Source organism: Acinonyx jubatus, chromosome A1, assembly GCF_027475565.1.
Source record: "Acinonyx jubatus isolate Ajub_Pintada_27869175 chromosome A1, VMU_Ajub_asm_v1.0, whole genome shotgun sequence".
NCBI classification, from domain to species: Eukaryota; Metazoa; Chordata; class Mammalia; order Carnivora; family Felidae; genus Acinonyx; species Acinonyx jubatus.
This window is the reverse complement of record NC_069380.1, coordinates 88,600,482-88,627,001: the sequence shown is the minus strand read 5'-3', so window position 1 is coordinate 88,627,001 and position 26,520 is coordinate 88,600,482.

The window sequence follows — 26,520 nt, the reverse complement described above, 5'->3', positions numbered from 1 at the left end:
TAAAATTTAACACTATTTTCAACAAAATCTAAACTCTTTTGTTACATTGAGTTTGAGAGGTTGTTTCTAAAATCTTGTTTGTTAGATCAGGAGAGAATGAAGAACTAAGAAAGAGAAACAAGGCTTTATTGAAGAGAATGTTTAAAATAAATGAGAAGGAGAATTAAAATCAGGAGACAATTGTTAATCAAAATGGAAAAGAAAAGAGGGGGACAATGAATATGAAGGTACAAGTGCAAATAGAAACAGAACAGGAGAGAACAAAGGTATTGCCATCTCAGCCAGGAAATCAGCTGAACAGAATGAGCAGGAAAAGAGAAAGAAAAGCAAGTGAGGGCAGTCAAGAACCTAAGGAAAATTGTGGAAATAAAAAAAGGCACAGGCGACAAAAAAAAGATTATGGAAAAAGTTAAGCCTAACATGACATAGAAAATATATAAGGATATATAGCATTATATAGGCATTATATATAGCATTATATATATAAAGCATTAAATTAGGGATTTTAGGAAATCAAGAAAAAGAAAAATTTTTTAGAAGCATTGGTTTTCTAAGAAATTGCTACCAGACAATTAGATAGGATTGTGGCTGACTCTCAGAAAATTACTTTAAACTAAAGACATTTGAGATTCAACAGACATAGGGGTGGGGAAGCCTGCTAGGAGCTTCTATGTAACTAAAACTAGAAACTTCTGGGAATGACACTGTTATAAATTCCCTTCTCTGGTGACTTGAGAAAGATGGAAAATGGCACTCACACCTGCATAGACAGTGATCATCACAAAATTTCTTGTCTTCTGTTTGTTCCCCTAGAAACCAATTTGTTCTTCTCATAGAAGGCTTTTCTTCCCCCTTCCCAATTTTTTTGAAGTTAGTTATATAAACTCTTGATTTTAGCCATTCATGAGCTAAACTCTTGTGAGCTCCCACAGAAACATGAATAAATTTGGGGTTTCATCTCCCATTCAACTGTCTTTTGTCAGCTTAGGTTGCATGCTCCCATATCCAACATAAGGGAGTAGAGGAAAAAGATTTCCTCCCTAAAAGGAATAACAAAAAGTCTTAAAACTTAGACATAAATTTGTGTAATTTAAATAACAGGAAGCCTTTATAAGTGACAGAAATTGAATGGCAGAGCAACAGAAAATAGAGAAATGAAAAAATATATATACCAAAAGGAGAAAGTAAATAAGTTATTACAGTAAGTGGAAAAATGGACACATGAATTAAAAATCAATGATTTAATCAACAAAAGAGTTGTAAGGATAGAGAAAGTGAGGAGGAAAGAAAAGTGGACATGATAAAAAAAAAAAAAAGAAGCCATAGTAACAGAAACAAAAGATGAGAGTCGGGGAGACTAAAATAATAAAGAGAAAAGAAAAAAAGAATATCCTTGAATATTATTAAATTAGAATGTTTTCAAAATATTTTAGAGTGAAAACATTCACAGATGAATAAGGGAAAGTAATTAATTTGGACAGAGGAAAAAGGATTTAAATACTGAAAGGTGAAAAAAGAAAAACCTGAATAAATGATGAATGAATTGGATAGTGAATAGAAGGCAATGAACGTCAAGTTAATAGAGAAGACAAAAACACACACGTTAGAGATGAAGAGTAGAGGAGACATGATTAAAAATCTATTTGTGAAGGCAGATTATTTTAAATAAATAAGATACAGGAGTCTGAGAGCAGAAGAGATAACAGGAAACAGGAATGGTGTGGTAAATAAAATGAGTAGTAGGAAACTGCCAATGATTAACAAAAAAATAAGAAATTGAACAAGAGTAAGAATTTCACAGCTATGAGTAGGAGTATACACTGAAGAGAAGAGGGTGAACAGGACAAGAGAAAGATGACACGAAAGGAAGCAAAGTGTATATAAAACGATCAAACAAATTTATCCACTGGTAAAGCTAGAGCTCCCTGGGCTGTTATCAGACATCAGCAAAGCATGCAGGTCTTCAAGCTTTCCTGCTTGTTTCCAGAAACTTCTGGAACTATCTGTACCCAAGTTCTCTCTGGCCGTCACTCCCTGGGGACTTATGTCCACAGTCCTCTGAGGGAGCATTGGTTCTCTCTCACCACTTTGCAGTTATGGCCTAGAACTGGGGGAGCTTTCTGTAGGCTCTTCTTGTCCATTTTTCTAAGTCTCCCAATCCCTAAGGTGATGTCATGAGGCCATTCTAGGAACCTCATGTTTGCCTATAATGCATTAAAAGAAATAACTGCTCACAAGTTATTACACTGATGTAAATCTTTAAGTATTCTTTTGAATAGTTAATTCTGACATGGTGGTATTTGACCTGTGACATAATATATTGTATGGTCTCCCACAATTGAATGCATTTGTGTATGAATTAAATATTTTACTTCATTCCTTTTACTTGTTAACATAAGAACAAACTTCCCTTTCATATTTCCAGTAAAAGGTTGACCTAATGTATTGACCTACATTAGGTCAACATTAGTTGACCTAATGCCTGAAATCATCATTGATCATTCTATTTTCCTCTTAAGCAAAATGTGTTTGTGTAAAGTGATTGCTTTTGAACTGACTCTTAGTAATATTATCTGTAATCCTGATAAAAAGAATATAAATTTATTGAAGCTAGTATAAATCAGAATCATAGAAGCAAAATTATATTGGAAATGCACTTTTTTACAGCAGTTGTTTATTTTTCAAATAAGTTTATGAACCTGACCTTGAGAATACTGCAGTCTGTAGAAAATAATACACACACACACGCACACACACACACACACACACACACAAACACATAAAGTCTGAAATAACTTAAAATTTTTATAGCAAATTTCCTTGGTCTTTCTTACAGATCCAAATTGTATGCCACACAATATTGGTCCTTAAAATTGTTTTTAATAACATTAATTAAACTTTCCAAAGAGAGTTTTAGAAGAATTGTACATAAAAGAAAAAATATACAAGAAAGAATCATAGAGAAAATAAATTTCTTGAAATTTTTGAGTTTTAGAAATCAGAAGATGTGCAAGAGTAAACAGAATACATATGAATAACACAAAATAATGGTGAGTAATATGTGAAAGGCATTATAAAAGGATGAAAAAAGATTATGGAAAACTTCATAAACTATGGAAAGAAATGACAGAAAAGAATGAAATACATATTTTTAAATTAATACAATGAAGGCACGGAATAAAGAAAGGGCTGGCAGATAAGAGGAAAAATAAGATGGAATTCAAGAGGAAAATAAAACCGGAGTTTCATAAGCAATAAATAAATTAAAGGCAGAGAAAGGAAAAACTGGTAAGATCATGGAGGGTAGGAAGATTAGTTATGATATAAACAAGTATAAAAAGCTTATAAATTAAAATTAAGTATAAATGAAAAGAAATGAAAGGGAGAAAACAGCAGAGTAAAAGGAGTAACACAAAAGAAAGACAGCAAAAATGGAATAGAAAAAAAAATAATAAGGAAAAAGGGGTCCAGGAGTATGGGTGCAGAAACACAGAGAAAGGAGACTAACCTTTAAGCACAAAGTATTCAGCAGAAAATGTACTTGACATAAGAAAGGATTAGGGAACCAAAATTCCTGCAAAGAATGGCCAGGTCTCTCCCTGCATGCAAGAGCTGCACACAGGGAGGGGACTTACTGAGTCTGAGCTCCTCAGCAGTTCAGGAGGCACCTCTGATGGGCTCCAGCTGGATGCAGGTGCCTGGATCCAGGGCTATGAGGGGCGGGTTGCTTCATCCCCAAGGACTGAAAAAACCCATTTGTGCACAGTGAACTTTCTGATTTGTCCAGAGGAATCACAAATTACTCTGTGAGTTGCAGAGGGTTCTCTTGATGAATTTGGAAGTGTTTTTAATCATAGTCAGCACCTGAGGTCACAAACATCTCTTCTAATTTTCAAAGAAGGTATTCCGAGGAGTTCTAGAAGACTAGAGGAGAAAGTAAACTCAGAGTGTTCATTGTTTTCACCCGCTAGAAAGCAGGGTGTTTTTGTTTGTTTGTTTAATCTAGTCAAAGTACAGCCATCCAGAGAGTAATTTCTTTCCTCAGACACTTTAGTATTGATCCATAATTTATGTTGGAGCATCCAAACCTCTATTGATTCAATTAAAAAGAAATATAAGTGCTAAGGTTCTGGGGCTACTAAACCAACTGAATTTTTAATTGAACCCCTAATATGTAATAGGAGCTTTAATTAATAGGAATGTGTAATTTAAGCAATTTTTCTATGGTTTTTATTTTTCTTTTTGCAATCAGTACACTTACTGAAATATTACATTTTTAAATTAACCAATAAGCCTGATAAACAAAATGAAGCTGACATTCATGTAGTGCCCAGGCCAATGAGAAAAGTGCTGACCTAAGATTTTTTTTTTTTTTTTTTGGTACAAAAATATCAAGAGAATAAGTGAGTTCCTTCTTGGAAAGTGAGTTTAACAGAGTTTGATCCTATGCTTCCCATGCTGATGCTGTGCCTTCTGGGAAGGTAGAGATTCATTCCTATTCACATTCTTCCAGTGTACCCTCTTCTTTAATAACACAGGCACCAGACGCCAAAGCATCAAACCTAAAGTACCATTCTCTTGTCTCAGTTAATCATTTGACAACTATTTCCTGAGTGTCCAACTCTGAATCTCTGAGGTTTTAACAGTCATCAATAATTCATTGTTAGATATCATCCATAAGTCAGCACTCCTCAGCTTTTGGTCACGTACCAGTGATCAAAAGTATACAAATGAGGGTTAAATGTGCTCATATTTTTCAGTGAAAGAGGCATAACATTTAGCAGGTTAGAAAACAGGGGCGTCTGGGTGGCGCAGTCGGTTAAGCGTCCGACTTCAGCCAGGTCACGATCTCGCGGCCCAGGAGGTCGAGCCCCGTGTCAGGCTCTGGGCTGATGGCTCAGAGCTCAGAGGCTGGAGCCTGTTTCCGATTCTGTGTCTCCCTCTCTCTCTGCCCCTCCCCCGTTCATGCTCTGTCTCTCTCTGTCCCAAAAATAAATAAACGTTGAAAAAGAAAAATAAATGTAGGATAAAATGGTTTCCTGGTGCAGGCAGGAGGATTTGTATTTTGAAAGGAGTGGTCAGGAAGGGACCTGTCTTGAAGATGAGGTTTCAGCCAAGACTGAAGGAAGTCAGGAAAAAGGAATCAGGGAATCTGGGAGGAAGAGACACATCAGCTGGTGAGGGCACAGGGGGTGATGTGAGGGCATGGGGAGGGATCAGCATGCCGGGTCAATGTCTGGTTTACTGAGCCATTAAAAGGCTTACTTGTGCCATTATTCTCAGAAAAATTGATGTACATACATAATTTTTGCCAGTTGTGACCTGTTGTATGTTCTATTTTCACAGAATTATTCTGGCTGCTGTGTTGATCTTGGAGTGTAGTGGAGAAAAGATACATGCAGGAGAACCAGTGAAGAGGTTTTGGAATAATCCCCGTGAGATATGGGGGTTTTGAGACAGGACAGAATGGTAGTTTGGATTCTGGATTGTTTTAAAAATGCAGCCAATCAGGTTTTCCTGATGGAGTAGATGTGGAGTGGATGAGTGGATGGAGGATGGCTCCAGTGTTCTTCCCTGGGTGCACTGAAGGAAAGGATTGCCACAGTCTCTAATGGGGAGGTGAGAGGAGCAGGTGTAGGATGTGATATCCAGAGTGAAGTTTGGGACCAGTTCTGTTTCAGACGTCTAATACAGATCCTCATGGAGATGTCATATAGGCGGTTGGATATATGATTTTTGATGTGGGTAAAGCGTGTGGGCAAAGGCAAGTCAGTGTGGGCCTATCAGTTGTAGTTGCTGTAAAACCACATTACTGGATGCAAGCGCCAAGGAGTGACTGGGGAGAGAGCAGACAAGGGTGTGAAAAGGTCAGCATAAAAGAGGGACCCAGCACAGGAGCCTGAGAAGGAGTGATCGGTGAAGAATGTTCTTCCAGTGGAAGGAATGAGCAAGAAAGAGTAAATGGAACAAGAATATAGAAAAACATGCAGGGGTGCCTGGGGGGCTCAGTCGGTTAAGCAGCCAACTTCAGCTCAGGTCATGATCTCGCGGTCCGTGAGTTCGAGCCCCAGAGCCTAGAGCCTGTTTCAGATTCTGTGTCTCCCTCTCTCTGACCCTCCCCCATTCATGCTTTGTCTCTCTCTGTCTCAAAAATAAATAAACGTTAAAAAAACAAAGAAAAACATGCAGTTAAAAATTACATCGGGATTAGCAACATACGCTTTAGAGTGATTATAAGAGCAGTTTTGTATTTTGCTGATATTGTAAGGAATATAGACCTGGAGTAGAAACAACTTTCAAAGGATCTTTCCTGCACCTGTAAAGGGGAGAAGACATGTTGGATGGCATTTGAAGAAGAAGAGAAATCTAGATAGTAGTTTTTTACACTTTATTTTAAAAACAAATTTAAATTTTTGAAATTCCATTATAATAAACATTAGTTTCAGGTGTAAAATATAGCAACTCAACAATTCAATATATCACCCAGTGATCTTCATTACAAGTGGACTCCTTAATCCCCACCACCTATTTATTCTGTTCCCCCACCCAACTCCCCTCTGATAAGTATAACATTTTTCTCTATAACTAAGAGTGGGTTTCTTGACTTGGGTCTCTCCATCTCTCTCTTTTCCCATTGCTTATTTGTTTTGTTTCTTAAATTTCACATATGCATGAGACCATATGGCATTTGTCTTTCTCTGATTTATTTCACTTAGCATTATATTTTCTAGCTCCATCCATGTCATTGCAAATGATAAGATTTCATTTTTACTATGACTAATATTCCATTGTGTATATATATCACCTCTTCTTTATCCATTCATCAGTCAATGGACATGGGCTGATTCCCTAATTTGGCTGTTGTAAATAATGTTGCTATATACATAGGGGTGCACATATCCCTCTGAATTAGTGTTTTTGTATGTTTTGTATAATTATCCAGTAGTGAGATTGCTAGATCACAAGGTAGTCCTATTTTTAACTTTTTGAGAAACCTCCATTCTGTTTTCCAGAGTTGCTGCATGAGTTTACATTGCCACCAATAGTCCAAGATGATTCCTTTTTCTCCACAGCGTAGCCAACACTTCTTGTTTCTCGTGTTTTTGATTTTAGCCATTCTGACAAGTGTGAGGTGATATCCTATTGTAGCTTTGATTTGCTCTTCTCTTATGCTAAGTGCTGATGAACATCTTTTCATGTGTCGGTTGGCCATCTGGATGTCTCCTTTGGAGAAATGTCTGTCCATCTCTCCAGCCCATTTTTTAATTGGATTATTTGTTTTGGTGGTGTTCTGTTTATAAGTTCTTTATATATTTTGGATACTAACACTTTATCAGATACATCATTTACAAATATATTTTCCATTCCATAGAATGCCATTTAGTTTTGTCGATTGTTTCCTTTGCTGTGCAGAAGTTTTTTTATTTTGATGAGGTCCCAATAGTTTATTTTTGTGTTGGTTTCCCTTGTTTCAGGGGACATATCTAGAAAGAAGTTGCTACAGCCCCTGTCAAAGAAGTTACTGCCTGTGTTCTCTTCTAGAATCTTTATGGTTTCAGATCTCACATTTAGGTCTTTAATCCATTTTGAATTTATTTTTGTGTATGGTGTAAAGAAAGTGGTTTCTTTCCATTGCATGTTGCTGTCCTGTTTTCCCAGCATCGTTTGTCGAAGAGACTGTGTTTTTCCATTGGATGTTCTTTCCTGCTTTGTTGAATATTAATTGACCATATGGCTGTGGGATCATTTATGGGTTTTCTATTCTGTTTCACTTATCTATGTGTCTGTTATCATGAATGGATTTGCACTTTTTCAAATACCTTTTCTGCATATTGAAAGGGTCATATGGTTCTTATCCTTTCTTTTATTAATCAGGTTTATCACTTTGATTGATTTGTGAATATTGAACTACGATTGCAGCCTAAGAATAAATCCACTTGATCATGGTGAATGAATCTTGAGTGTGCTGTTGGATTTGGTTTGCTAGTATATCACTGAAAATTTTTGCATGCATGTTCACCAAAGATATTGGCCTGTAGTTCTCCTTTTTAGTAGTATCTTTGTCTAATTTTGGAATAAGGGTAATGCTGGCCTCATAGAATAAATTTGGAGGTTCTCCCTCCTTTTCTATTTTTTGGAATAATTTGAGAAGGAAGGTATTAACTCTTTTTTAAAATGTTTGGTAGAATCCCCCCATGAAGCCATCTGGTCCTCAACTTTTGTTTGTTGAGAGCTTTTTCATTACCAATTCAATTTTTTGCTGTTTATCAGTCTGATCACATTTACTATTTCTTCCTGTTTCATTTTTGGTAGTTTATGTTTCTAGGAATTTATCCATTTCTTTGAGGTTGTCCAATTTGTTGGCATTTAATTTTTCATAATACTCTTTTATAATGTTTCTATTTCTGTGGTGTTGGGTTTTTTCCCTCTCTCATTTGTGATTTTATTTATTTGTGTCCTTTCTCTTTACTTTTTGATAAGTCTTGTTAGGGATTTATTAATTTTATTACTTCTTTCAAAGAACCAGCTTCTGGTTTCATTTATCTGTTCTCCTCTTGGTTTTAGTGTCTGTATCATTTATTTCTTCTCTAATCTTTATTATTTCCCTTCATCTGCTACCTTTAGGCTTTGTTTTTTATGCTGTTTCTATCTCCTTTACGTGTAAGGTTAGGTTCTTTATTTCAGATTTTTCATGCTTCTTGAGGTAGACCTGGTTTGCTATATACTTCCCTCTTAGGACTGCTTTTGCTATATCCCAAAGGTTTTGGACCATTGCATTTATATTTTCACTTGTTTTCTGCTATTTTTTTTAATGTTTATTTATTTTTGAGACAGAGAGAGACAGAGCATGAACAGGGGAGGGGCAGAGAGAGAGGGAGACACAGAATCTGAAACAGGCTCCAGGCTCTGAGCTGTCAGCACAGAGCCCGACGTGGGGCTCGAACTCATGGACTGCGAGATCATGACCTGAGCTGAAGTCGGACGCTTAACCGACCCAGCCGCCCAGGCGCCCCTGTTTTCTATTTTTTCATTTCTTCTTTGATTTCCTGGTTGACCCATTCATTGTTTGGTAGCATGTTGTTTACCCTCCATGCATTTGTGGTCTTTCTAAATTTTTTCTTGTGGTTTACTTCAAGTTTCATAGCAGTGTTCAGAAAAGATGCATGGTATGATCTCAGTCTTTTTGTACTTATTGAGACCTGATTTGCGACCCAATAAGTGATCTACTCTGGAGAAAGTTCTATGTGCACTCGAAAAGAAGATGTATTCTGCAGCTTTAGTATGAAATTTTCTGAATATATTTGTTAAATCCATCTGGTCCAGTGTGTCATACAAAGTCTTTGTTTCCTTGTTGATTTTCTGCTTAGATGATTGGTCCATTGTAAGTGGGGGGTTAAAGTCCCCTACTATTGTTGTATTATTATCAATGAGTTCCTTTATGTTTGTTATTAATTGATTTATATATTTGGGTACAAGTTGTGAGTATAAATATTTACAATTGTCAGATCTTGTTGGATAGACCTCTTAATTTTGATACAGTGTCCTTCTTCATGTTTTGTAACATTCTTTGGTTTAATATCTAATTTTCTGATATAAGTATGGCTACTCTGGCTTTCTTTTGATATCCATTTGAATGATAAGTGTTTCTCCATCTCCTCACTTTCATTCTGGTGTTTTTATGTCTAAAATGAATCTCTTGTAGTCAGCATACAGACGGGTCTTGTTTTTTTTACCCATTGTGATAACCGATGTCTTTCAACTGGAATATTTAGTCCATTAAAATACAAAGTAATTATTAATATATATGTATTTATTTCCATTATATTACTTCTTTTGTCATTGTTTCTGGAGATTTTCTATTCTTTCTTGTCTTTCTCACTTTCGGTCTCTTTTTTCCACACAAGAAGTCCTCTTTAAAATTTCTTGCAGGGTTGGTTTACTGGTCTTGAATTCCTTTAGTTTTTCTTTGTCTGGAAAACTTGTCTACTCTTCTTTTATTTTTGAATGATAGCCTTGCTGGATAGAGTATTCTTGGCTACAGAATACTTGGGTAGTATTTTTAGGCAGCTAGTGTAGTGCTGCACTGCTTCCTGCAGGTGCCTCTGTGTTTATGCTGATGCGCAGGGGAAGGAAATGGCTCCAGCCAGCAACTTTGGTCACAGAGAGGCATCTCAATGAACACTGCCTCTCCAGAACTTGTTTGGAGGAGTGAATAATCTTCCTTCTGTGTTCCTCAGGTGTTCTTCATACCGCTTTTTCCAGGTTGTCTGCCTCCATGATGTTCGCCTGTCTTCTGTCCAGGAATAGGGCAGTGCCCTCAGGGCTCTATCCTAGCCAAGCCTTTAAAACTCAATGCATTAAGCTTTGCTGTCCTCAAGAACTCACAAAATTCAGCCCCTCTCATTTTCCAAACCAATGGATATGGGGAATTCTTCTTTTGCAATCCCCTGGGTGCCTCTCACTCTCTAGCCCTCCTCCATGACCACAGTTTCCTCTCCTACACAGCACCCATGATCCGTTTCTCCCCAAAACCAGGTATCTGCACTTTCTACTTTCTTTTATGTGGCCTCTTCTCTCCCTTTAGTGGTGGAGTTTGTTCTGTCAGTCCTCAGGTCGATTTGTGAGGTATTTGTGATAGTTATCAAGTTGTGTTTGTGGGACAAGACAAGGCTCCTACTCCTCTGCCACTTTCCTCTCCCTCTATAAATGCTTCATTTTATCTAGTGCATTTTTAATTCCACTTATTGTGCTCTTCATCTCTGATTGTTGTTTTAAATCTCTTTGTTAAGGGTTTCACTGATGTCTTCCACTCTTTTCTCAAGTCCTTTGAGTATCTATGATCACTACTTTAAATTCCCTATCAGGCATACTTATCTCTGTTTTGCTTAAGTCTCCTGCTGTGACTTTGTCCTATTCCTTTATTTGGGACATAATCCTCTGTCTCTTCATTTTGTCTAATGCTCTGTGTCTGTTTCTGTCTGTTAGGAAAGTCAGCTATGTCTCTTGCTCTTGAAAGTAGTAACCTTATGAAGAAGAGGTCCTGCAGTGTCTCCTGTTTTACATAAGCTGGCACTTTAGGGGTGTCTCCTATGTGTGCTGCATGTGCCTTTTTGTTTTGTCCTGGCCACTTTTTCTTTCAATCCTGTCATCTCTGGAGGCTCTCTTTGACTGTTTTGGGCAGTGTTTGGTCCTTGGCTGGGGTAGTTCATGCATTTTTAACAAGGTGCATGTTGGTTTCCTTCTGAAATGAGATGTTCCTGGGACTGGGATCTCTTGGGAGGGGTGCACAATTTTTAAAACGTGTGCCTCGGGCTTCCACAGTACCTATCTCTATGCCTGCCCAGACCAAGAACCCACAAAACACAGTGGTTGAGAGACATGCTGTTGGCAAGGTTTGTGTTAGTCTTGAGTGGGAAGGGAGACCTGTAGCAACAAAACTGAGGCAAGTGTAACTGGACAAGGCAAATCTGCCTACTTAGGCAGGGTGGCAGTGCTTGGTGTGTAAGCAAGTGAATGCTTACATTCAAGGTGGTGAATGTAGGCACCATGCTTGTTCCTACAAGTGGCCATATGTTTATGTTGGGGGATGGGAAAGGTAATGTTGCCTGCCAGCTCCTTTGTTCCTAGAGGTGTCTCCCTCAAGAACATTCTCAGAAATGAGTAAATAACTCTCCTTCCCATATGCCCCAGACTTTTTTCAAACTGCTGCTTCTATGCCTTATCTCTGAGGCATGTTGGTTTTGCTCTCTCTTTAAGGTCAGACACCTTAAAGACACCTTCCTGTTGCCCTCTGAGCTTTCCTAGAGCTAAGCCAGCTAATTTTTTAAGTTCCAGGCTCCAAAAGTCCCTCTAATTGTAAGAACTCATGAACTTTGGTCCCTCTCACTTTGAAAACCAAATGCTGTGGACATTTGTTTTCCCTGTGCAGACTCCCTGGTGTGATAATCTGTTTCTCCACTTTCTGTGTGCCTCTGAATACTTCTTGACCAATTTTTCCCCACTGCATCTTCACCCTTTCCATCTACTTTGATGTGGCCTTTTCCCTACCTTTAGTTGTGGAGGGTGTTCTGACACTGTTGGTGTGATTTTCTGACTTATTTATGCAGATGTGAGTGTTATCTAGTTGTATCAATGAAGTGAGCTTAGAGTCCTCTTACTCCACAATCTACCCACCCTTCTCAGAATATTGGTCTTTAACTTTCATTTCTTTTGTATTGTCCTTTTTTGCTTTGGTACTTGGTAATGCCAGCCTCAGAATGAGTTAGGAAGTGTTCTCTCTTTTTCTCTATTTTACATGAGTTTGAGAAAGATTAGTTTAAATTCTTCTTTAAATATTTGGTAGAATTTACCAGTGAAGCCATCTAATCCTGACTCTTCTTTATTGGGAGGCATGGTTTTTTAATAAAATATATAACACTCCTCCTGAGTTTTTGTCCCTTTAAATATGTATGAATCATTCTGTGCGCATCTTGTCTTTCTTTTCTTTTTACACTCAGTGTTTTTAAGAAATGTGATTCACATTCAGTCAAATATATAGATTATAAGTATACAGCTTTTATTTCCAAATGTATTAGGCATTTTTTGACAAATGTAACTTGAACTATGTATAGTGAATGACCACTACTATAGAAGGATTCTCTTGTCATTTTGCAGTTTATTAGTCCCCCTCAAACAACCATTTTTATCTCTATCCTCCACTATTATGATTTCTATCCAAATAGACTAAGTTTGCTTTTTCTTGATCTTTGTATGAATGAAAACAACTTTTGTATTTGGCTTCTTTTGTTCAGCAAAATATTTTTGAGCCTTGTTCTGTTATCTGCCTATTACTGTATAAAATGGCAAATTATTTTTTAAATTTCTTATGTTGTAATATATCATTATAACAACTTTCTTGAAGTTTACACTGTCTTTTCTTGCCATTTTCTTAGCTGCTGCTGTAGGCATTCAAAATGCATCTTTATCAGAATTTATCAGATGTTATCACTTCACTCCAATAAAATATGAAAACTTTGCTCTAACATCACTCCATTCCTTCTTCAATGCTTTCTACTTTTTGGCCTTACAAATTATATATTCATTTAAGCTGAACAATGTAGTTTTATTAGTACTGCTTTATACAATTTTCTTTAGATTAGTTTAGAGAAACAAAGAAAAAAATGTATTTGGACTGTCTTTTGTTTTACTTACACAGTAGTATTTACCCAATGCTTTTTTTTTCTTTTCCATTCTTCATGTGTATTTGAGTGATGACTTGGTGTCATTTCTATTAAACCTGTACTATTTTCTTTAATATTTCTTGTAGAGTAGGTCTATTAGCAGCAATACCTACCAGTCTTTGAAAGCAAAATAAACACATTTCCAAATAAACAATTTTTTGTTTAAGTAGAGTTGACACACAATCCTACATAGTTTCAGGTGATCCAACATCTCCATATGTTATGTTATACTCACCACAAGTGTAAATACCATCTGTCACCCTACAACACTATACAACATCATTGAATATATTCCCTGTTCCGTGCGTTTTATCACCATGACTTCTTCATTCCATAACTAGAAGCTTGTATCTCCCACTTACTTCTCCCATTTTGCCCATCCCCCGACAACCCTTCCCTCTGGCAACCTACAATTTGTTCTCTGTATTTATTGGTTGGATTCTTTTTTCTGTTGTTTGTTTATTCATTTGGTTTTTTTTTTTAATATTCCACATATGAACAAAATCATACGACATTTGTCTTTGACTGACTTATTTCATTTAGCGTAATACCCTCTAGGTCCATCCATGTTGCACAAATGGCAAAATGTCATTCATTTTCACTGCTGCATAATATAGCATATTCTACTATAAATATATATATATATATTTCCATATTTTGGCTATTGTAAATAATGGTACAATAAACATGAGAGTGAATATCTCTTTGAATTAGTGTCTTTGGGGGTACCTGGCTGGCTCAGTCAGTAAAACATGCAACTCTTGATCTCGAGCTTGTAAGCTTGAGTTAGCATTTTTGTTTTCTCAAAGTAAATATACAATAGTGGAATTATTGGATCAAGTAGAATTTCTATTTTTAATTTTTTGAGCACCTCCATACTGTTTTCCAAAGTGGCTGCATTCACAATTCACATTATATTCACTATTCCCACCAATAGTGTACAAAGGTTTCTTTTTCTCCACATCTTCACCAACACTTGTTTTGTTATTTGTTATTTGTTGTTTGTTATTTGTTATTTGTTGTTTATGTTTTTTATTTTAGCCATTTTAACAGGTGTAAGGTTATATTTGATAGTGGTTTTGATTTGCGTTTCCCTAGTGATTAGTGATATAGAGCATATTTTGTTTCCTTTTTTTCCTTTTTTTAATGTTTATTTATTTTGAGAGAGAGAGAGAGAGAGAGCACACTGGTATGGTAGGGGCACAGAGAAAGGGAGACACAGAATCAAAATCAGGCTCCAGGCTCTGAGCTGTCAGCACAGAGCCCAATGCAGGGCTTGAACCCATGAACTGGGAGATCATGACCTGAGCTGAAGTTGGATATTTAACTTACTGTACCACCCAGGTGCCCCTCATTTTCTAATAACCTAATAAGCTAGGATGTTTCACACATGAAGCCCCACATGAAGGCATTTATCAAGATTCTGTTTGTCTTATGTTTGCTCCACAGTGAATGGCAAAGCAAGTCAAAGGCTAAACCATATTCAAAGGATCGAAAGAAACACATTACAATGTCTACATAGGGAAAAACTCACAGGTATTTTTCTGTCTACTACATTATGGGATCAAGAGCAAATGAGATGTGAGAAATTGGAGAGAGAGAGATAATTACTTGCAGGAATATTGCTCAAATGAAGGGTAGAAATGACTCAAGAAATGTGCAAGAAATATACTACATCTGCATGTTGATAGGGAAATTTTGATAATGGGTGTAAGAGAGAAGAATAATGAAAGATTGGAGTCTTAAGCAGAAAAGAGAGCTCCAGATTTATTGCACAAATGGATGGATTAGCTATGATAAAGAGCCTTGGCAATTCATTCACAGCACCAGGGTAGAATGACAAAGATACAGAGAAAGTAACTGATGTAATGGCAAGTTTTTTTGGGAAATAATCTTTTTATTACTTTAATTTCCTAAATGAAATATGCATACTATCGATAAATGAATGAATAAAAATGCATATATACATTTATGTACAAATATTTATATAAGTGGATCTTATTCACAATGGAATATTATTCAGTCAGTAAAAAGGAAATCTTGCCATTTAAGACAACATGAATAGAACCTAATATAAGTCAGATAAAGATAAAAACTGTGTGATCTCACTTATATGTGGTATATAAAAAAGAACCATTGATACAAAGAATAGGTTGGTGGTTGCTAAAAGAGGGGTTGGAGGTAGGTAAAATGGGTGAAGAGAGTCAAAAGGTATAAACTTCTGTTATAAAATAATAAGTCCTGTGGATGCAGTGTACAGAAAGGTGATGATAGTTAATAATAGTATATTGTACCTCTGAGGTTGCTAAGAGAGTAGATACTAAAAAGTCTTGTCACAAGAAAAAAATTGTAACTATGTGTGGTGATGGATGTTAACTAGACTTGCTGTGGTGGTCATTTTGCAGTAAAAGTGACTCTTGAACAACATAGTGCTTGGGGCACTGAACCCCCATGCAGTCAAATATCTGCATATAAATTTTGACTCCCCTAAACTTTACTGCTATTTGCCTACTGTTGGTCAGAGGCTTTACCAATAACATAAATAATCACTTAAAACATATTTTGTATATTACATGCATTACATACTGTATTCTTATGATAAAGAAATCTAGAGAAGAAAAATGTTATGAAGAAAATCATAAAGAATACACTTACAAATCTAGAAATATATTCACAGTATTGTACTTTTAAAAATCCACATATAAGTAGTCTAATGTACTTCAAACCTGTTTTTTTTAATTTGACAAGTTTGTATTTTATTTTATTTATTTGTTTATTTTATTTTTTCTAAATTTTCTTTTTATTTTTTTAAATATGAAATTTATTGTCAAATTGGTTTCCATACAACACCCAGTGCTCATCCCAACAGGTGCCCTCCTCAATGCCCATCACCCACCCTCCCCTCCTTCCCACCCCTCATCAACCCTCAGATTATTCTCAGTTTTTAAGAGTCTCTTATGGTTTGCCTCCTTGCCTCTCTGTAACTTTTTTCCCCTTGCCTTCCTTCATGGTCTTCTGTTAAGTTTTTCAGGATCCACATAAAAGTGAAAACATATGGTATCTGTCTTTTTCTGTATGACTTATTTCACTTAGCATAACACTCTCCAGTTCCATCCACGTTGCTACAAAAGGCCATATTTCATTCTTTCTTATTGCCAAGTAGTATTCTATTGTATGTATAAACCATAACTTCTTTATCCATTCATCAGTTGATGGACATTTAGGCTCTTTCCCTAATTTGGCTATTGTTGAAAGTGCTGCTATAAACATTGGGGTACAAGTGCCCCTATGCATCAGCACTCCTGTAGCCCTTGGGTAAACTCCTAGCAGTGCTATTGCTGAGTCATAGGGTAGCTCTAGTTTTAAGTTTTTGAGGAACCTCCACACTGTTTTCCAGAGCGGCTGCACCAGTTTGCATTCCCACCAACACTGCAAGAGGGTTCCTGTTTCTCCACATCCTCGCCAGCATTTATAGCCTCCTGATTTGTTCATTTTAGCCACTCTGGTGTGAGGCGGTTTTGATTTGTATCTCAGTGTGGTTTTGATTTGTATTTCCCTAATGAGGAGTGACGTTGAGCATCTTTTCATGTGCCCGTCCTGTGATTGATTTCAAGTTTCATAACATTGTGATATGAAAATGTGCCTGGTATGATCTCAATTCTTTTATATGTTTTGAAGGCTGTTTTATGACCCAGTATGTGATCTATCTTGGAGAATGTTCCATGTGCACTCGAGAAGAAAGTATATACTGCTGCTCTAGGATGTAGATTCTAAATATATCTGTCTAATGGGTCCTCATCAAGATAAAAGATAAAAACTGCAATGGATAAAGAAGATGTGGTTTATATATCCAATGGAATACTACTTGGCAATGAGAAAGAATAAAATCTGGCCATTTTCAGCAATGTGGATGGAACTGGAGGGTATTATGCTAAGTGAAATATGTCAGAGAAAAACAGATAACTATATGTTTTCACTCATCTGTGATAGTGAGGATGTGTGGATATTGAGAAACTTAGCAGAAGACCATGTAAGAAGGGAAGGAAAACAAAGTTACAAACAGAGAAGGAGGAAGGCAAACCATAAGAGCCTCTTAAATACAGAGAACAAACTGAGGGTTGATGAAGGATGGGGGAGAGGGGAAAGTGGGTGATGGGCATTGAGGAGGGCACTTGTTGGGGTGAACACTGGGTGTTGTATGGAAGCCAATTTGACAACAAATTTCATTAAGAAGAACGAAAGAAAATGTTTCCTGATATCAATTTTTTTAGAAGAGTTAGAGAAGAATTGTTATTAATTCTTCTTTTAATGTTTGGTAGAATTCACCAGTGAAGCAATATAGTCCTGGGATACTCTATATTGAGAGAACTGATTACTTATTCAAAGTTCATCATTATCAGTCTGTTTAGATTTTTAAATGTCTCCCTGAGTCAGTTTTGGTAGTTGCATATTTCCAGGAACTTGTCAATTTCACTTAGCTAATCCAGTCTGTTGGCATATAAGATCCTTTGTATTTTTGTTTTCAATAGTTTCCAGTTTTGTTTACTCTTTATTTTTCTTTAATTAAAGATTTGTCCATTTTCTGTATTGTTTTACAAAACTAGCCCCTAGTTATATCAGTATTTTCTGTTGTTTTTCTTGTCTTTAATTCATTTATTTCTTTTGTGATCTTTATGTCTGTCCTTCTGCTTGTTTTTGACTGCTATTTCTTATTTTCCTTTTCTTTGAGGCAGAAAGTTATACTTTTTTTTTGAGATGTTTACTTTTTCTTAATGTAGGGATTAACCACTCTAAAATTTCCTCTTTGAACTTCCTTTACTGCAACCCTTACATTTCAGTATATGGTTTGTCCATTTTTGTTTGTTTTAGGATATTTTTCATTTGTCTTTTTATTTTCTCTTGGCCCACTGATTCTTTAGGAACATGTTATTTAATCTGCATATATGTGTGAATTATTTTTTCAAAGAACATGCTCCTGATTTCATTAATTATTTTGAATGTAAATAAACTAATGCTCCAATATATAGACATAGGGTGACAGAATGGATAAAAAGACAAAACTCCTCTATACACTGTTGATAAGAGATTCATTTCTTAAAGACACATGAAGATTGAAAGTAAAGGGATGGAAAAGCATTTATAATGCAAATGGATGCAAAGAGAAAGTTGGTATATTAATACTTATGTCAGACAAAATAGACTTTACAACTAGGACTATAATAAGAAGCAAACAACATATAATCACAAACAAAACAATCAACAAGGAGATATGAACATTATAGATATTTATGCACCCAATATGGAACACCCAAATACATTAAACTGTTAATAACAAACATAAAGGAATTATTTGATAATAATATAATAATAGTAGGGAACTTTAGTGACCACTTACATCAACAGACAAATCATCCAAATAGAAAACCAATAAGAAAACTGTGGCATTAAGTGACACATTGGACCAGATGAATTTAACTGATATATTTAGAATATTCCATCTCTAAACAGTGGAATACACATTCTTTTCAAGCACACATGGAACATTCTCCAGAACAGACTACATATTAGACCACAAAAGAAGAGTTAACAAATTTAAAAGATCAAACTCATACCATGCATCTTTTCTGGACACAATGGTATGATACTAGAAATCAATCACAAGAAAAACCTCTAAGGGCCACAAATACAAGGAGGTTAAATAACATGCTACTACACAATGAACGGGTCAACCAAGAAATCAAAGAGGAAATAAAAAAATACATGGAGACAAATAAAAATAAATACAAAATGTCTTCTGCCTATTTCTTCACTGGATTATTTGTTTTATGGGATGTTGCATTTGATAAGTTCTTTATAAATTTTGGATACTAACCCTTTACCTGATATGTCATTTGTAAATATCTTCTCCAATTCTGTTGTTTACCTTTTAGATTTGTTGATTGTTTTCCAAAGAAGACATCCAGATGACTAACAGACACATGAAAATATGCTCACATACTCATCATCAGAGAAATACAAATAAAAATCACAATATGATACTACCATTTCATACCTGTCAGAATGGCTAAAATTAACACTTCAGGAAAAAACAGTTGTTGGAGAGAAGGTGGAGAAAGGGGAATACTTTTGTATTGGTGGGAATGCAAACTGAAGCAACCACTCTGGAAAACAGTGTGGAGTTTTCTCAAAAAATTAAAAGTAGAGTTACCTTATGTTCCAGAAATTGCACTACTAGGTATTTATCTAAAGGATACAAAAATGCTGAATTGAAGGGGCACATGCACCCCAGTGTTTATAGTAGCAATATCAACAATATCAACAATAGTTTGATTCAGCAGTCAAATGTCCATTGACTGCTAAATGGATAAAGAAAATATGGTATACATATGCAATGGAATACTACTGGGTGATGAAAAAGATTGAAAATTTTGCCATTTGCAATGTGAATGGAGCTAGAATGTATTATGCTAAGTGAAATAAGTCAGTCAGAGAAAGACAAATACCATATGATTTCATCCAGATGAACATAGGGAAGGGAAGGAAATATAAGGTAAGAACAGAGAGACTCTTAAATACAGAGAACAAACTGAGGGTTGCTGGATAGTAGGTTGGAGGGCAGACTGGCTAAATCGGTGATGGCATTAAGGAGGGCACTTGTTTGGATGAGCACTGGGTGTTATATAAAAATGATGAGTCACTGGATTCTACTCCTGAAACCATTACTGCACCATATGTTAACTAACTTGTATTAAACAAGTAAATAAATTTAAACAAGTAAATAAATAAAAATAAATGCAAAATGGTACAAAATCTTTGGGATGCAGCAGAAGCATTTCAAAGATTTAAGTTTATAGTAATATAGGTCTACCATAGGAGGCAAGAAAAAAATTCAATTAAACAACCCAACCATACACCTAAAGATGCTGGAAAAAGAGTGAACCAAACCTCAAAACAGTAGAAGGAAAGAAGTATTTCAAATTACAGAAGAAATAAAGAAATAGAAATTACACAAACAAATTACAAAACAAATAGAACAGATCAGTGGAGTTCGTGCCCCTTGTTGGGTTCCACATTGCTAGTACAGAACTTGCTTGGGATTCTCTCTCTCTCTTCCTCTCTTTCTGTCCCTCCCTCACTCGCACTCTCTCTCTCTCTCTCTCTCTCTCTCTCTCAAAATAAATAAATAAAGTTACAGAAATACAAAATGAATAGAATAGATCAGTGAAACCAGGATCTGGTGCTTTGAAAAGATTCTCAAAATTGATAAAACTCATGCCAGACTCATGAAAGAAGAGAGAGAGAGAAGGACTCACATAAACAAAATCAGAAATGAAAGAAACTGACACTCCAGAAATACAGAGGATTATGAGAGAATATTATGAAAAATTAGATAACCTAGATCCAATGGATAATGGATCCAATGGAAATGGATAGATTCCTAGAAACATGTAACCTTCCAAAATTGAATTAGGAAAAAAAAAAAGAAAATCTGAAGTGACCTGTAATCAGAAATGAAATTGGATCAGTAATCCAAAAAATTTAAAACGAACAAAAGTCCAGGATTAGAGAGATTCACAGGTGAAAAATAGCAATCATTTAAAGAATGGGTAATACCTGTTCTCAAACAGTTCCAAAATAGAAGAGTAAAACAAAACAAAACAAAACAAAACAAAACAAAACAAAACTTCTAAATTCACTCTATGAAGCCAGCATTACCTTGATACCAAAAGCAGAGAAAGATACTACAAAAAAAAGAGAATTACTGGTCAATATCTCTAATGAATATAGATGCAAAAATCTTCAACAGAATATTAGCAAGCCAAATCCAACAATACACTACAAAATTCATACACCATGATCAAGTGGGATTTATTTCTGCATGCAAGTATGGTTCAATATTTCCTATCACTCAGACAAGTCAATCAGCATGATAAATCACATCAACAAGAGAAAAGGTAAAAATCATATAATCATTTTTATAGGTGCAACAAAAGTATTTGACAAAGCAAACATTTATTCATGATAAAAACCCTCAACAAAGTAAACTTAGAAGGAACATACTTTAACATAATGATAACTGTGAAAACACCACAACTAACATCATATTCAATGTGAAAAACTGCAGGAGTCAAGAGAAGGATGTTCATTCGCCCCACTCTTATTCAGCATAGTTCTGGAAGTTTTAGCCACAGCAATCAGACCTGAAAAAGGCATGCAAATTGGTAAGGAAGAAGTAAAACCTTCACTATTTACAGATGAAATGATACTACATATAAAAACCCCTAAATACTCCACACAAAACCTACTAGAACTCATCAGTGAATTGGGTAAGATCTCAGGATACAAAATCAGTGTACAGAAACCCACTGCACTTCCATAAAGTAATAATGAAGCAGCAGAAAGAGAAATTATGAAAAAAAATCCATTTATAATTGTGCCAAAGATAATAAAATACCTAGGAATAAACAACCAAAGAGGTGAAAGACCTGTACCCTGAAAACTATAAAACATTGATGAAAGGAAGTGAAGATGACACAAACAAATGGAAAGATATTCCATGCTCAAGGATTTGAAGAACAAATACTGTCAAAATGTCCATACAATGCGTAATGATGTAGAGATTTAATGCAATCCCTATTAAAATACCAACAGCATTTTTCACAGAACTGAAAAAGCAATCCTAAAATTTGGGTGGAACCAAAAAAGACCCCGAATAGCCAAAGTAGTCTTCAAAAAGAAAAACAAAGCTGGAGGCATCCCAATTCTGAAATTCAAGTTATATCCAAAGGTGTAGTGATCAAACGGGTATGGTACTGGCACAAAAATAGACACAAAATCAATGGAACAGAGTGGCGCCTGGGTAGCTCAGTCAGTTGTGTCTGACTCTTGCTTTCAGCTCAGGTCATGATCCCAGAGTTGTGGGATCAAGCCCTGCATTGATCAGCATGGAGTCTACTTGAGATTCTCTCCGCCCCCTTCCCTGCTCATGCATTCTCTCTCTAAAATAATAACAAAATAAATGGAACAGAATTGAAAGTCCAGAAGTAAACCCACATGTATATGGTCAATTAATGTAAAGGAGGCAAGAATATGCAAAGGGAAAAGACAGCTTTTTCAACACTGGTTTTAGGAAAACCATGGATAACTACATGCAAAAGAATGAAACTGAACCACTTTTTAAACCATACACAAAAATAAACTCAAAATGGTTTAAAGACCTAAATGTGAGACCTGAAACCATAAAACTCCTAAAAAACATATGCAGTAATCTCTTAGTCATCTTCCTTAGCAACGTATTTATGAATATTCTCTCCAGGCAGGAAAACAAAGGGGAAAAAAAAACCTATTATGAATACAACAAAATAAAAAGCTTTTGCACAGAGAAGGAAACCATTAACAAATCAAAAAGGCAACCTAGTAAATAAGAGAAGATATTTGCAAATGATATATCTGATAAAGGGATAATACAGCAAATGTATAAAGGAATTATACAACTCAACACCAAAAAAAAAAAAAAAAACAATTCAAGTTTAGAAAGGCAGTAATCATCAGGAAAATTCAAATCAAAACAATAATGAGGTATCATCTCAAATCATTAGAATGGCTAGTATTAGAAAGATAAAAAATAACAAGTGTTAGTGATGATGTGGGAAAAAAGGAACTATCATGTATTGTTGCAAGATTGTACATTGGTGCAACTACTGTAGAAATGTGTATGAAGTTTCCCCAAAAAATTAAAAATAGAAATATTATATAATCCAGTTATTCTACTCCTGGGAATATGTTGTGCACCTGGCGGTGTTCACTCTGTCTCTCTCTTAAAATAAGTAAACTTAAAAAGAAAACAAATTAAAAAAATAAGTTGTGCACCTGAAACTAATGTAACATTTTATTCTTCAATTAAAAAAAAAAGGAAGGAAAGAAACTCTATACTGGAGGAGAGCATTGCTACTTGCAAAGCATCACCAGCCCATTTCTTCATCTTCTTTTTTAAAATGTCAGTTTTATTGAGCTTTAGTTCACATAGGTCTTATTTCTTGACCTACCTATCAGTAAAAGAGATGTCTGTTTGAAAACACATTCACGCCAGAGTGGCCAAAATGAACAAATCAGGAGACTATAGATGCTGGAGAGGATGTGGAGAAATGGGAACCCTCTTGCACTGTTGGTGGGAATGCAAATTGGTGCAGCCGCTCTGGAAAGCAGTGTGGAGGTTCCTCAGAAAAGTAAAAATAGACCTACCCTATGACCCAGCAATAGCACTGCTAGGAATCTACCCAAGGGATACAGGAGTACTGATGCATAGGGGCACTTGTACCCCAATGTTTATAGCAGCACTCTCAACAATAGCCAAATTGTGGAAAGAGCCTAAATGTCCATCAACTGATGAATGGATAAAGAAATTGTGGTTTATATACACAATGGAATACTACGTGGCAATGAGAAAGAATGAAATATGGCCTTTTGTAGCAACGTGGATGGAACTGGAGAGTGTGATGCTAAGTGAAGTAAGCCATACAGAGAAAGACAGATACCATATGGTTTCACTCTTATGTGGATCTTGAGAAACTTAACAGAAACCCATGGGGGAGGGGAAGGAAAAAAAAAAAAAAGGTTAGAGTGGGAGAGAGCCAAAGCATAAGAGACTGTTAAAAACTGAGAACAAACTGAGGGTTGATGGGGAGTGGGAGGGAGGGGGGGGGTGGGTGATGGGTATTGAGGAGGGCCCCTTTTGGGATGAGCACTGGGTGTTGTATGGAAATCAATTTGACAATAAATTTCAGATATTGAAAAAAAAATAAATAAATAAAAATATTTGTATTATTTTATTATTTTTACTTTATTTATTTTTTTATTTTATTTATTTGTTTACTTTTTTATTATTTTTACTTTATTTATTTGTTTATTTATTTATTTACTTTATTTATTTACTTTATTTACTTATTTATTTAAACAAATAAATATTGATGTATTTGTTTATTTAATACTAAAAATAATAAAATATATTAAAATAAATTAAATTAATTTATTAATATAAATTAAAATAAAATATATTAAAATAAAAATAATAAATATATTTATGTATTTCTTTATTTATGTATGTATTTATTTATTTATTTACATTAAGTTTTGTTTTAATTCCAGTTAGTTAACATATTCTGTTATATTATTTTAGAGGTACAATATTTTAATAGGAGGAACTTTGAGTATGCTGATTTTGAACCCAATATCAAATGAAAAATCAAGGCTCAGGACATCGTGTAGGAATGCTGCCATTTTTGTAAACAAGAGAAAATAGATGACACGGTCCTTCTGGTACAGAAACTTGATGAATGGCCATTGTGTGTGGAGGGACATATTATTGCATGCATCTTATGGCTATTGAATTTGAAACTATATAGTGGATTTCTATTCAGCAAGCAAATGAAAAAAAAAAAGTAAAATTAAAGCCAGAATATGGCTCCCCCTGACACAGGGCTACTCCCTATTCAGTTTCCACCCCAACTGGGTATACTGCTTTTTAATTCCTACACTAACCACCCAGAGTTAGCAGACTCCCCAGGTTTCAAGGCTTAGTCCTTCAGAAGACTGCCCTCAATTCACACACTAGCTGCTGCACTTTGGAAGGGGGAGGGGTTCTCAATCTCCATCCCCCTTCTCCCTAGAGGTTCAGCTGGTCCAAAGTCTTAGCACTGTATTTACATGCTTGGTCTTTCTGGTGACCTGCCACTGACCTGAAGCTATCTAGGAAATTGTCAAGAATCAATCAGCATAACAAAGTCAACTCCTTTCACTCAGACAATTCCCAGGGGTTTTGAGGCTCTACTCCAGGATCCAGGGACAAGAACTAGATATATTCCTTTTTAGACTTCACTCCCTATGGAGTTTAGGCTGTCCAAGATTAATGAAGGGGCCTGAGTGTCCTTTTCCCAGAACTCAGGGCTGTGTTCTCTAATTCTGGATTCAGATTCTGCCTGACCTGGTGCCTGGGGCCTGGTTAGGGTGTCCTCTAATGGGTCACTGAGAAGCCTCTTGCCTGGGGTTCTGTGCCCTCCTCTCACTTATGATGTCAAAAATACACAAAATCTGTGGACATGATGCCTTTCAGTTTCACTTCTTAGCAGTGGCTGTGTTTCCCAGAAAAGCAACCCTCAGAACTTTGATTTCACTTTCTGTTCTTGTAAATGCAGGGCTCTGCAATGTGATGGATGCTTCTTTATTATTGGCCAGATTCATGTGAGGGTGGAGCAGAGACCAGAGACTATTTAAATCATGCCAGCTCCTCACACACAGTTTAAACATTTGGGGTGACAGTGAGCTCTTTAATCTCTGCCGTGACCACACCAGCACAAAGGACCTGTTCCAGTTCAAGGACAGTCTGTGGGCAGAAGTATTCCTGTGTGAGCTCTTCAGACTCAGTGTTTCCTGTGCTGCCAGTGGACACATTCAGAGCTCAACACTGACACCAAGTCTCTTTTCTTTCAGGAGCTGGTAAGCAAGAAATCACTTTGGATTGAGTGCTGATCTAAAAATAGAACTATAGATCTGATGGTCTAAACGTGGAAGAGTCTGGATGCTCAATTTTGAGTGCAGTGGGCTTGAAAGGCTGAGGGGAAGGATGACTGGTGGATGGCTGTGAGCCATTTAGAGAATTAACTATTTGGAAATATTCAGAGGGTGGTTGGAGAACAAACTATTCCTGTGAATTGCAGAAGGTTCATGTGAATGTCAGGGGTGTCAGTGGATAGAGACTTTCCCTAAGAACTTCTGCCATCAGACACCTGTCATCTCACATCTAAATACCTTTCACTGGAGAGACAATGTATGTTAACTGTTTAAAAATAAAATTCAAATCAACAAACTGTAAAGGGCTGATTGACTTTATTTAATGATTCATGAATTAGGCAGCAAGTTATCCAGCAAATAGAGAAGAGCTTCATTGTACTGTAGGAAAATAATGTTTTTAAAGAGAGGAGGAGAAAAAGAAATTATTAACAGTTTTTTGCCACTGTGCAGGCTTCAGCCTTGCTGCAGGGGAAAGCTTCAACCTAACCGGAAAACACACATATAAAGAAGAACACATTGGTAATCCAAATTCAGTGGCAATTGATTAAAGACCAGCAGCAGGTGTTCAAAGTCCACAGGGAATAATAGGTGTCAGGCTTCCCGGGGCAAAAATATTTTTACCAGGATAATGGACCTTGAGAAGTCAGACATTGGTAGTAGGTTATTTCCACAATATTATAGAATTCTCCTGGGTAATGTCTAGCCATAATTTGGGTCATCTTAAATTCACTTA